At 45.5% G+C, this 12,934-nt stretch overlaps 1 pseudogene; it reads left to right on the top strand.

Annotated features, from left to right (window-relative positions):
- The first annotated feature begins 9,209 nt into the window (after nucleotides 1-9,209).
- LOC129060875 (olfactory receptor 7E24-like) lies at nucleotides 9,210-10,332 on the top strand (annotated as a pseudogene).
- The last annotated feature ends 2,602 nt before the right edge of the window (nucleotides 10,333-12,934 follow it).

Raw genomic sequence — 12,934 nt, forward strand, 5'->3', positions numbered from 1 at the left:
TCCTGGGGTCATTTGAATGATCTGTGAGATGTTTACCCAAACATTGAAAAAGCTTCTTAGGCATGTTTGAATTTACTGACATTTCAATAATACAGACTTACTCCCTAAATTCATTCTAGAATCAAGATCATGAGTCTGAGGAAGCTCATAGAAAAAAATTGGAAATTAGAGAAATGGAAAAGGAGTGGTGTGTGTGTATGTGTGCGTGTGTGTGCATGTGTGTGCGTGTGTGCGCATGTGTGCACGTGTGCATGTGTGTGGGCTTCTGTGTGCACCTGTGCATGTGCATCTGTAAGCATGTGCATGCGTGTGTGAATGAGCATGTGTGTGCATGTGTGTGAGCGTGTGTGTGCATGCGGATGTGTGTATGTGTGTGTATCTGTGCATGTGTCTGTATCTGTGTGAATGTGTGCACGTGTGTTTTTGTGCATGCATGTGGATGTGTGTGCATGTGTGTTTGTGTGTACATTGTACCTGCGTATCTGCATGTGCATGTTTGCATGTGTGTGCCTGTATGTGCATGCATGGGTATCTGTGTATGTGCATATGTGTGTGTGTGTGCATGTGTGTATGTGTGTGCATGTATGTGTGTCCGTATGTGTGTCTGGGTATGTGCGTGTGTGTTTGCATGTGTGTTCATGCATGTGTATCCCTGTGCATATGTGTATCTGTGTGTGCATGTGTGTATGTATTTGTGTGCATGTGTCTGTATGCATGTGCATGTGTTTGTGCCTTCGTGTGTTTGTGTGCATGTGTGTATCTGTGTGTGCATGTGTGTGTATCTGTGTGTGTGCATGTGTGTGCCTGTATGTATGTGTATCTGTATGTGTGTGCGTGTGTATGTGTGCTTGCATGTGTGTGTGTGGGTGCATGTGTGCATGCATGTGTGTGCATGCATATGTGCCTGTGTATCCGTGTGTGTAAGTGTGTGTTGGAAGTTCTTAGCAAGGCAGTGTAATAGCTGGCTCGGCATGAACCATTGTCCCCTGGCAGATTGTGCCCAAAGAGACTTATGTATTTAGACAGTCTTGCATGAGAATATGACCTCTCCTATTCCACCGAATTACTGTTTCATTGACATCTGGCTTTGGGTGTTTACCTCATATATTCCTGCAGGCATGTCTTTTGTGGCCTAATATTTCCGTCGCTGCCCCTGCCCCCTTGGGACAGTGACAGATATGTCATCAGCCTCTGGCAGGCCCTGCTGTGGGCTTTTGGGGCACAGGGGTAAGGAAGCTGGGCAGAAGGGACAGGCTTGCAGCCTGGGATATCCTGTGTTGGGAGGCATCATTGTTTCATAAGGGAGGAACTCTAGGGCCACAGACAATCTCATATTGAAAGAGAAACACAACAACAAGCTCCAGAGTCAGAGCTACGAGATTCCCCCACCAGCGAGGACCACTGGGAATCAGCACCACCTTGTCACAGAGATGTGGATTCAGATGTGTTCCCATGGTCTCCAATCTCTGGTTCCATGACAGAAGGTTTCTGTCACACCCCTAAGTGCTGTCAGACCAGCGCTCGGTACGCTTTGTGCTTTCTTCTGGACAACCCTCGGGTCCTGACTGTTGCCTTGATCCTTTCAACAGCAATAAGGCCCCGACAGGGGGAACCCTGGCCATGGCCTCTGGGTGTCTTATCTAGACATGAACGAGCTGGAGTGTGTGTTTGCCCCAAGTCAGGTTCTAAGAGTGGAAAGGAGCCTTAAAGGCCATAGGATCCCCTTCGGAGGCTCGCAAGGGCATACAATAGCTGATCAAATTAAAGTCATTCACTCCAGCTGGGGATGAACCAAGGCTAAATTTAGAGCAATGCCAGCAATAACACCGTGTAAAGATTCTGTTCCATCACAAGGAAAACTTCGTTTTTCCAGAATACAGAAAAGGAAAAGGAGACACAAAAGTACAAAGTTGTCCAAGTGATTCTAGAGAACAGTTGACATTCCCTTAGTGTAAAGCCTGGGACCATGGAGAGAGCCCTGGCCTGAGCTTGGGTTCCCAGCCAAGTGGTGGCTTTGCATAAGTGACTTGACTACAACAAGAGGGGTTGGACTAGCTCATCACTAAGATTCCAGCTGACAAACATCTGGTAAGTTTATAACTTCAAACTAGTTGAACTAGTTGATTCAGATGACTAGGAAGCCTTGTTCCCAGGGACTTCCCAAGCATTGCCCATGTTATCCATCTCTGGTGGCTGGATCTCAGCAGAGTTGATGCAGACTTGCCCTAAAGAGTGCTCACTTAGCAGGAGGCAGGCCTAGGCCAAGAGGCAGCTGGAGTCTTATGAGAGAGAAGCTCTCCTGGCAGGAGAACCCAGACACCCACCTCCCAGGAGAAGAGGAGAGGGAAAAATGGGAACTGATTTTATGGAGCCCCATCCCCAGGGCGCCAAGCTGAGTCCTCAAATTCATGATTCCCTCGTTTTATGCACTCAGCAAATATTTTCATAATGCCCACTCAGTGCCAGAGATGGCACTGGGGATTTGGCAAAGGACAAGATGGTTCCAGCCCCTGCCCTCAGGGAGCTTGCATTCTAGGTGGAGAGAAAGGATGGCACCCACTCAGCGAGTGAGTGAGGATTGTAAGTTGGGCTGTGAAGAAGACATTCAAGATACTCTGAGACTAAATGACAGGGTACCTGGCTAGGCTAAGGCAGGGGGACGTATCTAGTAGTGCTGGATGAAGAGGCAGGAAAGAACTTTCCAGGCTAACAGAAGAGCACATGCAGAGACACCAGGGTGCGCCGGCATCTGATGCAACACGAGTGAGGAATGGGAGGCTGGGGCGTGGAGGAGAGACGAAACGGAAGGTCTCGGGAGTTGAACTTGGGGAGGGTGACCAGGGCCAGGTCCTAGCCGGCCCTCTAGGCTGTGGTCAGGACTTGACTTTTATTAGGTTGGTGCAAAAGTAATTGTGATTTCCGACATTACTTTTTTTTTTTTTTCATCAGAGTCTGTCTCGGTCACCCAGGTTGGAGTGCAGTGGTGTAATCTTGGATCACTGCAACCTCCGCCTCCCAGGTTCAAGCCATTTTCCTGCCTCATCCTCCCAAGTAGCTGGGACTACAGGCGCATGCCACCACCCACAGCTAATTTTAATTTTTGTATTTTCAGAAGAGATGGGGTTTCACCATGTTGCCCAGGCTGAAATCAAACTGCTGACCTCAAGTGATCCACCAGCCTCAGTCTCCCAAACTGCTGGAATTACAGGTGTAAGCCACCATGCCCACCCAATTTCTACCATTACTTTTAATGGTGGAAACAGCAATTACTTTTGCAATAACCTAATAGCTTAGGAGACGGAAGAGGTCATCTGCACGTTTTAAGTCAGGCAGTGATGTGTCCCAACGTGTATTTCTAAAAGATTATACAGGCCATGCAGGAAAGATGGTTTACATATGGTCTGTGGTTCCTTTTGCACTACAACAGCAGAGTTGTTATATTTGCAACAGAGACCATATGACCCACAAAACCTGCAATAGTTCCTGTCTGCCCACTCACTAGAAAAGGGGGGCAAGAGAGGAGGATGGGGTCCAAGTGCCTGCAGGGAAGATGGAGCAGAACAGTGCTTCATCCCTGTTTTTCAGATAATTTCACGAGGTCGAAAGACATCTTAATGAAAGTGAAAGTAAAAGGTACTTACCAGGAGATATTCACACCAGATGCCATGTCTCACACCTGCAATCCCAGCTTCAGACCAGATGCAATGGCTCACACCTGTAATCCCAGCACTTGGGGAGGCCAAGGCAGTAGGAAGACTTTCAGCCAGGAGTTTAAGACCAGCCCGGGCAACAAAGTCAGACCTCATCTCTACAAAAAAATACAACAAAAAGTTAGCCGGGCATGATAATACATGCCTGTAGTCCCAGCTACTCAGAAGGCTGAGGTGAGAGGATTGTTTGAGCACAGAAATTCAGGGCCGCAGCACGCTATGATTGTGCCACTGCACTCCAGCCTGGGTGACAAAGGGAGACTCTCTCTCTTTCTCTCTCTCTCTCTCTCACATGCTCTCTCCCTCTCTCTCTCTCTGTATATATATACATGTATATATATATATATATATTCACAAAATATTTCCTGTCAAAGGATTATCATCAAAAGTCTATAGAAAATATACATATCCTTGGACTGTGCCAAGTGGCTCATGCCTGTAATCCTACCACTTTGGGAAGCTGAGGCGAGTGGATCACCTGAGGTGAGGAGTTCAAGACCAGCTTGGCCAACGTGGCAAACCCCATCTCTACTAAAAATACAAAAATTAGCTGGTGTGGTGGCAGGCACCTGTAATCTCAGCTACTCAGGAGGCTGAGGCACAAGAATCACTTGAACCCGGGAGGCGGAGGTTGCAGTGAGCCCAGATTGTGCCACTGCACTACAGCCAGGGCGACAGAGTAAGACACCATGGAAACGCAAAACAAAACAAAACCAAACCAAAAGAAAAAACAACAAAAACAAACAGGCACGTCTGACGCAGGCCACAACATGGATGAACCTTGAAGACATTATCGTCAGTGAAATAAATCCCAAAAGGATAAACACGCCCAGGCTCAGTGGCTCGCACCTGTAACCCCAGCTCTTTGGGAGGCTGAGGTAGGCGGATCACTTAAGCTCAGGAGTTCGAGGCCAGCCTGGCCAATATGGTGAAAGCTCGTCTCTATTAAAAATACAAAAATTAGCTGGGTGTGGTGGCGCAGGCCTGTAATCCCACCTACTCGGGAGACTGAGACACAAGAATGGCTTGAACCCAGGATGTGGAGGTTGCACTGAGCCGAGATCATGCCACTGAACTCCAGCCTGGCTGACAGAGAAAGACTGTCTCCAAAACAAAAAAAATAAACACGGTATGATTCCACTTATCAATGAAGTTTTTAGAGTAGTTAGATTCATATAGTTGCAAACTAGAAAGGTGACCTCCAGTGGTGGGTGAGAGAGAGGAGTGCAGAGCTTGCTAAATGGGTGCAATTTCCATTTTGAAAGATAAAACTGTTCCGGAGATGATGGGGGTGATGGTTGCTAAACAATGTGAACGTACTTAATGTCATTAAACTGTAAACTGAAAAAGAGTGGAAATTGTAAATGTTTATACTGGCCATTGTATAAGAACAAATATATAATTTTTAATATTTATACGTGGAATATTTTCCCATAATAAAAGATGAAAATTAAAGCAGCTGGATCTTTAAAAAGAAAAGAAAGAAGGGAAGAATACACACCAGCTTTCTCCTGATGAGACGAAGAACCCCAAAGCTTCTATGGACACTCACTTTTCTCCTTCTTGAATTATTATGAGGAAATCCTTGGAGGTTGAGGAATTTGGGTGACTTTGGCTAATGAGAAGCTCTGTGCCTTGAGCCCCCCAGGCCACAAAACAGTAAATAGTCAGTCTGTGCCTCCAGCCCTGCAGTGTGAGGGGCCAGTCCTGTGGGCTCCACACCCATCACCTGTATCAGGAGGCTCATGTCTCACCCTGTCTTCTTGCCAGCCTAGAGGACGGAGTCTGAGCCTCCATGGTGCACCACGCAGGGAGGACAGTGGACCTGCTCTCCGTGGTCATGGCCCAGCAGAGAGGAAGGGCAGTTCAGTGAGTGTAGGCAAAAGAAATAGAGATCAGACTGTTACACTGTCTATATAGAAAGGAAAGACGTAAGAGACTCCATTTTGAAAAAGACCTGTACTTTGAACAATTGCTTTGCTGAGATGTTGTTAATGTGCAGCTTTGCCCCAGCAACTTTGACCCAACCTGAAGCTCACAAAAACATGTGTTGTATGAAATCAATGTTTAAGGGATCTACAGTTGTGCAGGACGTGCCTTGTTAACAAGATATTTCCATGAAGTATACTTGGTGAAAGTCATCGCCATTCTCTAGTCTCAATAAACCAGGAGTGCAATACACTGTGGAAAGCCGCAGGGAGCCCTGCCCTTGAAAGCGGTGTGTTGTCCAAAGTTTCTCCCCATGTGATAGTCTGAAATGTGGCCTCGTGGGATGAGAAAGACCTGACCATCCCCAAGCCCGACACCCTTAAAGGGTCTGTGCTGAGGTGGATTAGTCAAAGAGGAAAGCCTCTTGCAGTTGAGAGAGAGGAAGGCCGCTGTCTCCTGCCTGCCCCTGGGAACTGAATGTCTTGGTATAAAACCCGATTGTACATTTGTTCAATTCTGAGATGGGGGAAAAGCCGCCCTATGGTGGGAGGCGAGACATGTTTGCAGCAATGCTGCCTTGTTATTCTTTACTCCACTGAGATGTTTGGGTGGAGAGAAACATAAATCTGGCTTACGTGCACGTCCAGTCACAGTAGCTTACCTGGAACTTCCTTATGACATAGATTCTATTGCTCACATGTTCGTTGCTGACCTTCTCCTTCTTATCACCCTGCCCTCTTACTACATTCCTTTTTGCTAAAATAATAAAAATAATAATCAATAAAAACTGAGGGAACTCAGAGGCCGGTGCCTCTGCAGATCCTTGGTATGCTGAGCGCCGCTCCCCTGGGCTCACTGTTGTTTCTCTATACTTTGTCTCTGTGTCTTATTTCTTTCCTCAGTCTCTCATCCCACCCGACTAGAAATACCCACAGGTGTGGAGGGGAAGGCCACCCCTTCAAGTGAGTGCTCAGGGACGGTCCGGAGCCTTGTTTTCCTTCCTCCTCCTCAGGACAAACAGGAGAGTGCAGTGGGCAGATGGGAGGAGACCAATGTGCAAACTGTCCGCTCAGCAGACTGTGGAGTTTCTGTTCTTGGTTGTGCTGGGGGGTCTCAGAAATCTTATTCAAAATTTTGCTCTCCTCCCCCACTGGTTGTCCTTTTCATAGACATCTCACCCATGATAGCCGGGAATCAGTCCCTCTAAATTATTCCCTACGAACAACAAAAAGATTATGAAGGTGATGATGAGGATAGAGAGGATGATGATAGACACCATGGCATCATGAACAGTTATTGAGGGCTTCCTGAAGGCCAGGCTCTGAGCTGTATGCTCTATGCAGTTTCATTTCATCTGCGTAGGCTCCACGTTATTAGTGCACATCTCATGATGACTTTACAGACTAGAAAAGGAACAACGCCTTTTCACAGAACTCGTACTAGATGATGAAATCAAAAAGGGTGAAGTCCAATTTGAACCAGGCAGTCTAAGTCCAGACACATGGTATTTGGCCAGTCCTCTCCCTGCAACCAACCTGCCCTCTCAAATCCTTGTCACTCAGGTGAGTGCCCCTGCTCACTATGCCCTTCCCTTTGGGGGTTCCTTGGAGACCACAGCTAGACCAGTGGGTGCCACAATCACTGTGTCAAGTATACAAAGGGCAGCTGAGATCACATCAAGGATTCCAGAAAGAATTGGCACAGGATCATTCGGGACGCATCTCTCCCTTGGCCCTGTTCCTGGCTTTCCTTACAGCTCTCAACTTTCTCAAAGGAGTGATCGATTCGGAGTTTGGCTTCCGTTCCTATTGAGGAAGTTGGAAAGGGTTTCAAAAATGCTCCTCCGACGTGCCTGTGGTTCAGAACTCTGAGCTGTGCTGAAAACTTTTGGAAGCTGGGTGAAGTGGCTCACGCCTGTAATCCCAGCCCTTTGGGAGGCTGAGGCAGGTGAATCACAAGGTCAGGAGTTCGAGACCAGCCTGGTCAACATGGTGAAACCCCGTCTCTACTGAAAATAGAAAAAAATGAGCCGGGCGTAGTCGCGGGCGCCTGTCATCTCAGTTACTCGGCAGGTTGAGACAGGAGAATAGCTTGAACCTGGGATGCGGAGGTTGCAGTGAGCCGAGATCACTCCACTGCACTCCAGCCTGGGCAACAGAATGAGACTCTGTCTCAAAACAATCAAAACCAAAACCAAAACCAAAAAAGCCCACAACTTTTTGAGAGTTGGAAGACCGGGAATTATAGTACCCGAGTCTGGCCATGAATTTTGAATACCGCCCTTTCTACTTCTCTGTATGGCAAGGGGTGAGATGTCCATCCTCTGAGACTCAGCACTCTCATCTGACTTGATTTCCAGTTGATCCAATGGAAGTGAGCGATGATTAAGCCGATCGTGGGTGCCCGCTGCGTGATCTCTAGCTGACGGATGCATAAATTAAAGGCAAAGTGAATTTTAGATACATTCCTTAAGATTTTCAGCTTCAACTCCACACAATTCAACGTAAATATCCCCTGACCTGAAGTTCTGGTTTCCCTGCATTCCAGACAGGACATTTTGTTTCGTCCTTCTCTCAGTAAGTACTGAGTACTGTGAGAGGAACAAGTGAGTCTCTTTGGTTTCTGATTCCCCAGAGCCGATATCTTGCTTGGCACATAGGGGGCAGCAAAAGCAAACATCTATGTTGATGATTGAATTGACACTTCCTTGCTTCACCAAAATTGGCTGTCATCAGCGTGACTTTGACTTACTTGATTCTTTTTGTTTTTTGTTTTTTGAGACGGAGTTTTGCTCTCGTTGCCCAGGCTGGCGCGCAGGGGTTTGATCTCGGCTCACTGTATTCTCTGCCTCCCAGGTTCAAGCCATTCTCCTGCCTCAGCTTCCCGAGTAGCTGGGACTACAGGCGTGTGCCGCCATGCCGGGAGAACTTTTTGTACTTTTAGTAGAGGCGGGGTTTCACCATGTTGGCCAGGATGGTCTTGATCTCCTGAACCCATGATCCGCCCTCCTCCGACTCCCAAAGTGCTGGGATTACAGGCGTGAGCCACCGCATCCAGCCAAACTTTCTGATGAAAACTCTAAGTCCACCTAAGCTAATGACAGGAGTTAGAGCTTTCATGAATTTTAAAACAAGACCCACCGATTTGAGGAAGCAATTACTCTCTTGAAGGAGAAAAGTCAGAAAACACAATGATGAAATCACTAGGACCTAACTGGCATGTGGAACTATTTTCTGCTTATGAACTATCAACTATCATTTCACTTCCAGGTAGCATGGTCTCAGCTGTTATACAGTGTTTACAAATGTTCTACATCAAGGGAATTTATATCAATCTAGAAGAATAAATAAAATATTTGAGTTCCTAATTTCCTTTAATTAGGATAACCTTTTTCTTAAAGTGAAGGCAATGGTTTTATTACATCCCTTTCTTTGGAAAAGATAGGCTGTATTTACTAGCAATAACGAATTTGTTATATATGATGATCTGGTTCTTGGAAGGCTCTTGAAGCTAGTTTCTCTAAGGCAGGTGTGTAAAGCAAGACGTGAATAACACAGCAATCGTTGTTGAAAGCGTTATATGGCAATTGAGTTTGTCAGAACTACAAAATGTTGCTGAGTGTGGATTGCTCTGAAATCTGAAAACATTACTTGTGAATTGCTTATATCCAAAATGCAGACACAATGCCGGCTGTTGGTTTACTTGTTTCCGATTTTTCAACCCTCTTTTCTAGGCAAAAGTTGTCCAAACGATACAGACCGACAGAATCTAACAGATGTCTCTATATTCCTCCTCCTCGAACTCTCAGAGGATCCAGCCCAGCCGGTCGTCGCTGGGCTGTTCCTGTCCATGGGCCTGGTCACGGTGCTGGGGAACCTGCTCATCATCCTGGTCATCAGCCCTGACTCCCAACTCCACACCCCCATGTACTTCTTCCTCTCCAACCTGTCCTTGCCTGACATCGGTTTCATCTCCACCACGGTCCCCAAGATGATTGTGGACATCCAATTTCACAGCAGAGTCATCTCCTATGCAGGCTGCCTGACTCAGATGTGTCTCTCGGCCATTTTTGGAGGCACGGAAGAGAGACATGCTCCTGAGTGTGATGGCCTATGACCGGTTTGTAGCCATCTGTCACCCTCTATATCGTTCAGCCATCTTGATCCCGTGTTTCTGTGGCTTCCTAGATTTGTGGTGTTTGGTTTTTTTTTTTTCTCAGTCTTTTAGACTCCCAGCTGCACAACTTGATTGCCTTACACATGACCTGCTTCAAGGATGTGGAAATTCCTGATTTCTTCTGGGAACCTTCTCAACTCCCCCATGTTGCATTTTGTGACACCTTCACCAGTAACATCAACATGTATTTCCTTGCTACCGTATTTGGTTTTCTTCCCATCTCGGGGACACTTTCCTCTTACTGTAAAATTGTTTCCTCCATTCTGAGGGTTTCATCATCAGGTGGGAAGTATAAACCTTCTCCACCTGTGGATCTCAGCTGTCAGTTGTTTGCTGATTTTACGGAACAGGCATTGGAGGGTAGCTGGGTTCAGATGTGTCATCTTCCCCGAGAGAGTGTGCAGTGGCCTCAGTGATGTACACGGTGGTCACCCTCATGCTGAACCCCTTCATCTACAGCCTGAGAAACAGGGATATTAAAGGTGTCCTGCGGCGGCCGCACGGCAGCACAGTCTAATCTCAATATCTTCTTATCTGTTCCATTCCTTTTGTAGGGTGGGTTAAAAAAGGCAGCAAGGTCAAATAAGAATGATATCACAGGGTGCACAACCACTGTGACATTACGAGTAATACCTCCCTAGGATATAAAAAATACTGTCACAGAGTACACACACATGGGGTACACCCACGGTGATATTAGAAGCAGTATCTCCCTGAAATATTGTGAAAAATAGCAAAGGGTGTGCACACTGTGTGATATGAGGAGTCATATTTACCCTGGATATTGCGACTCATATCAAGGGTGTACACACACGGGGTACACACACTGTGATATCAGGAGTTGTATCTCCCTAGGATATTACAAATAATATCACAGGGTATACACTACGTGTGAACATCCACTGTGATGTTTGAAGTCATGTCTCTCTATGAGATTACAAATAATATCAAAGTGTGCACACCCCTGTGACATATTAGGAGTAACATCCTTCTAGGGTAATACAGATAACATCATAAGTTGTACACCTTCTGTGACCTTTTGCACACACTTTGTGCCATTCACGGAAACATCCCCCTAGGATATTACGAATAATGACACAGGCTGTTGACACACATGGTGTACATCTCCTGTGCCATCTGGAGTAATATTCCCTTAGGATATTACGAATAATATCACAGCAGGTGTACACATATGGTGTTCGCCCCATGTGACATTAGGAGGAACATGCCCCTAGGATATTAGGAGTAGTATCACAGGCGTTGAATACGCATGATATACACACCCGGTGACATGAAAAGTAACATCCCCCTAAGATATTATGAATAATATCACAGGGAGCACACCCCGTGTGACATTAGGAGTAACATCCCCCGAGGATATAACTAATAATATCAGGGGGCGTACATGCATTGTGACTTTAGTGGTAACATCTCTTTAGGATATTACAAATAATATCACAGGGTGTACAATGACCATGATATTACGAGTCCCATTTTCCTAGGATATTATGGATAATATCCCAGGAGCTGTTCACACACAACTTGTACACCATGTGTGTACATCCAATGTGATATTTGAAGTCATATGTCCCTAGGATCTTACGAATATTATCAAAGGGTGTACACCCCATGGGACATTAAAAGTAACATCCCTTTTAGATATTCCGAATGCTATCACAGGATGTGATATTAGGAGTAGGATATTAGGAGTAACCTCTTTCTAGGATAGCCCATGTGATATTAGGAGTAACCCCTTCCTAGGATATTACCAATAACATCACAGGGTTTACCCCCCGGGACTTTAAAAGTAACACCCCCTCCTAGGGATGTTACGAATAACATCACAAGGTGTACACCCCTGTGACTTTAAAAGTAACGCCCTCCTAGAATATTACAATAATATAACAGGGTGTATACCCCCTGTGACTTTAGGAGTAACATCTCCCTAGGATATTTCCAATGATGTCACTGGGGGCACAACCTCTTTGATATTAGCAGCAACATGTTTCTAGGATATTACGAATGATATCACAGGGTGTACACTCACTGTGATATTAGAAGGAATATCTCCCTAGGATATAAGCAATCACATCACAGAGTGCACACACACGGTGTACACCCACTGTGTTATTAGAAGCAATATCTCCCTATGATATTATGAAAACTATCACAGGGTGTACCCTCTGTGGGATACTAGAAGTAATGTTTACCATAGATGTTACAAATAATATCACAGGGTGTACACAAATGGGGTACACCCACTGTGACATTAGGAGTTATATCTCCCTAAGATATTACAAATACTATCCCAGTGGGTGTACCCCATGTGTGTACACCCACTGTGATCATTAAAGTAATATCTCTCTGTAAGATGACAAGTAATATCAGAGGCTATACACCCCCTGTGACATTAGGAGTAACATACCCTTACAATATTGGGAGCAATATCACAAGGTGTACACCCCTGTAACTTTAGGGGTATCATTCCCACAGAATATTACTTATAATATCACTAGGTGTACACGCATTGTGACATTAGTAATATTCAGGTAGCATATTTTCCATAATATCACAGAAGGAACACACCTGTGACATTAAGAGTGACATCCCCCAAGAATAGTAAGAATACTATCACACGGTGTACACCTCACGTGATATTAGGAGAATCATCTCACCAGAATATTACGAATAATGTCACAAGGTGTTATGTTCTGTGACATGAGGAGTATAGACCCCTGGGAAATTATGAATACTATCAAAGGGCGTACACTCCTGTGACATTAGGAGTAACATCCTTCTAGAATATCATGAATAATATCAGAAAGTGTACATCCCCTGTGTCATTAACAGTAAAATTGCCCTAGGATATTAGGAAATAGAACACAGGGAGTACACGCCGTCTGACATTAGAAGTAACATCCCCCGAGTATATAACGAATAATATCAGAGAATGTGCATGCACTGGGACATGACTAGTAACATCTCTTTAGGATAATACGAACAATATCAAAGGGTGGACATGCACTGTGAAATTAGTAGTGAACTCCCGGTGGGATATTACGAATTTTATGACAGGGTCTACACACGCTGTGACATTAGTAGTCACGTTTTCCTAGAAT

This window comes from Pongo abelii, chromosome 7 (assembly GCF_028885655.2).
Source record: "Pongo abelii isolate AG06213 chromosome 7, NHGRI_mPonAbe1-v2.0_pri, whole genome shotgun sequence".
NCBI lineage: Eukaryota > Metazoa > Chordata > Mammalia > Primates > Hominidae > Pongo > Pongo abelii.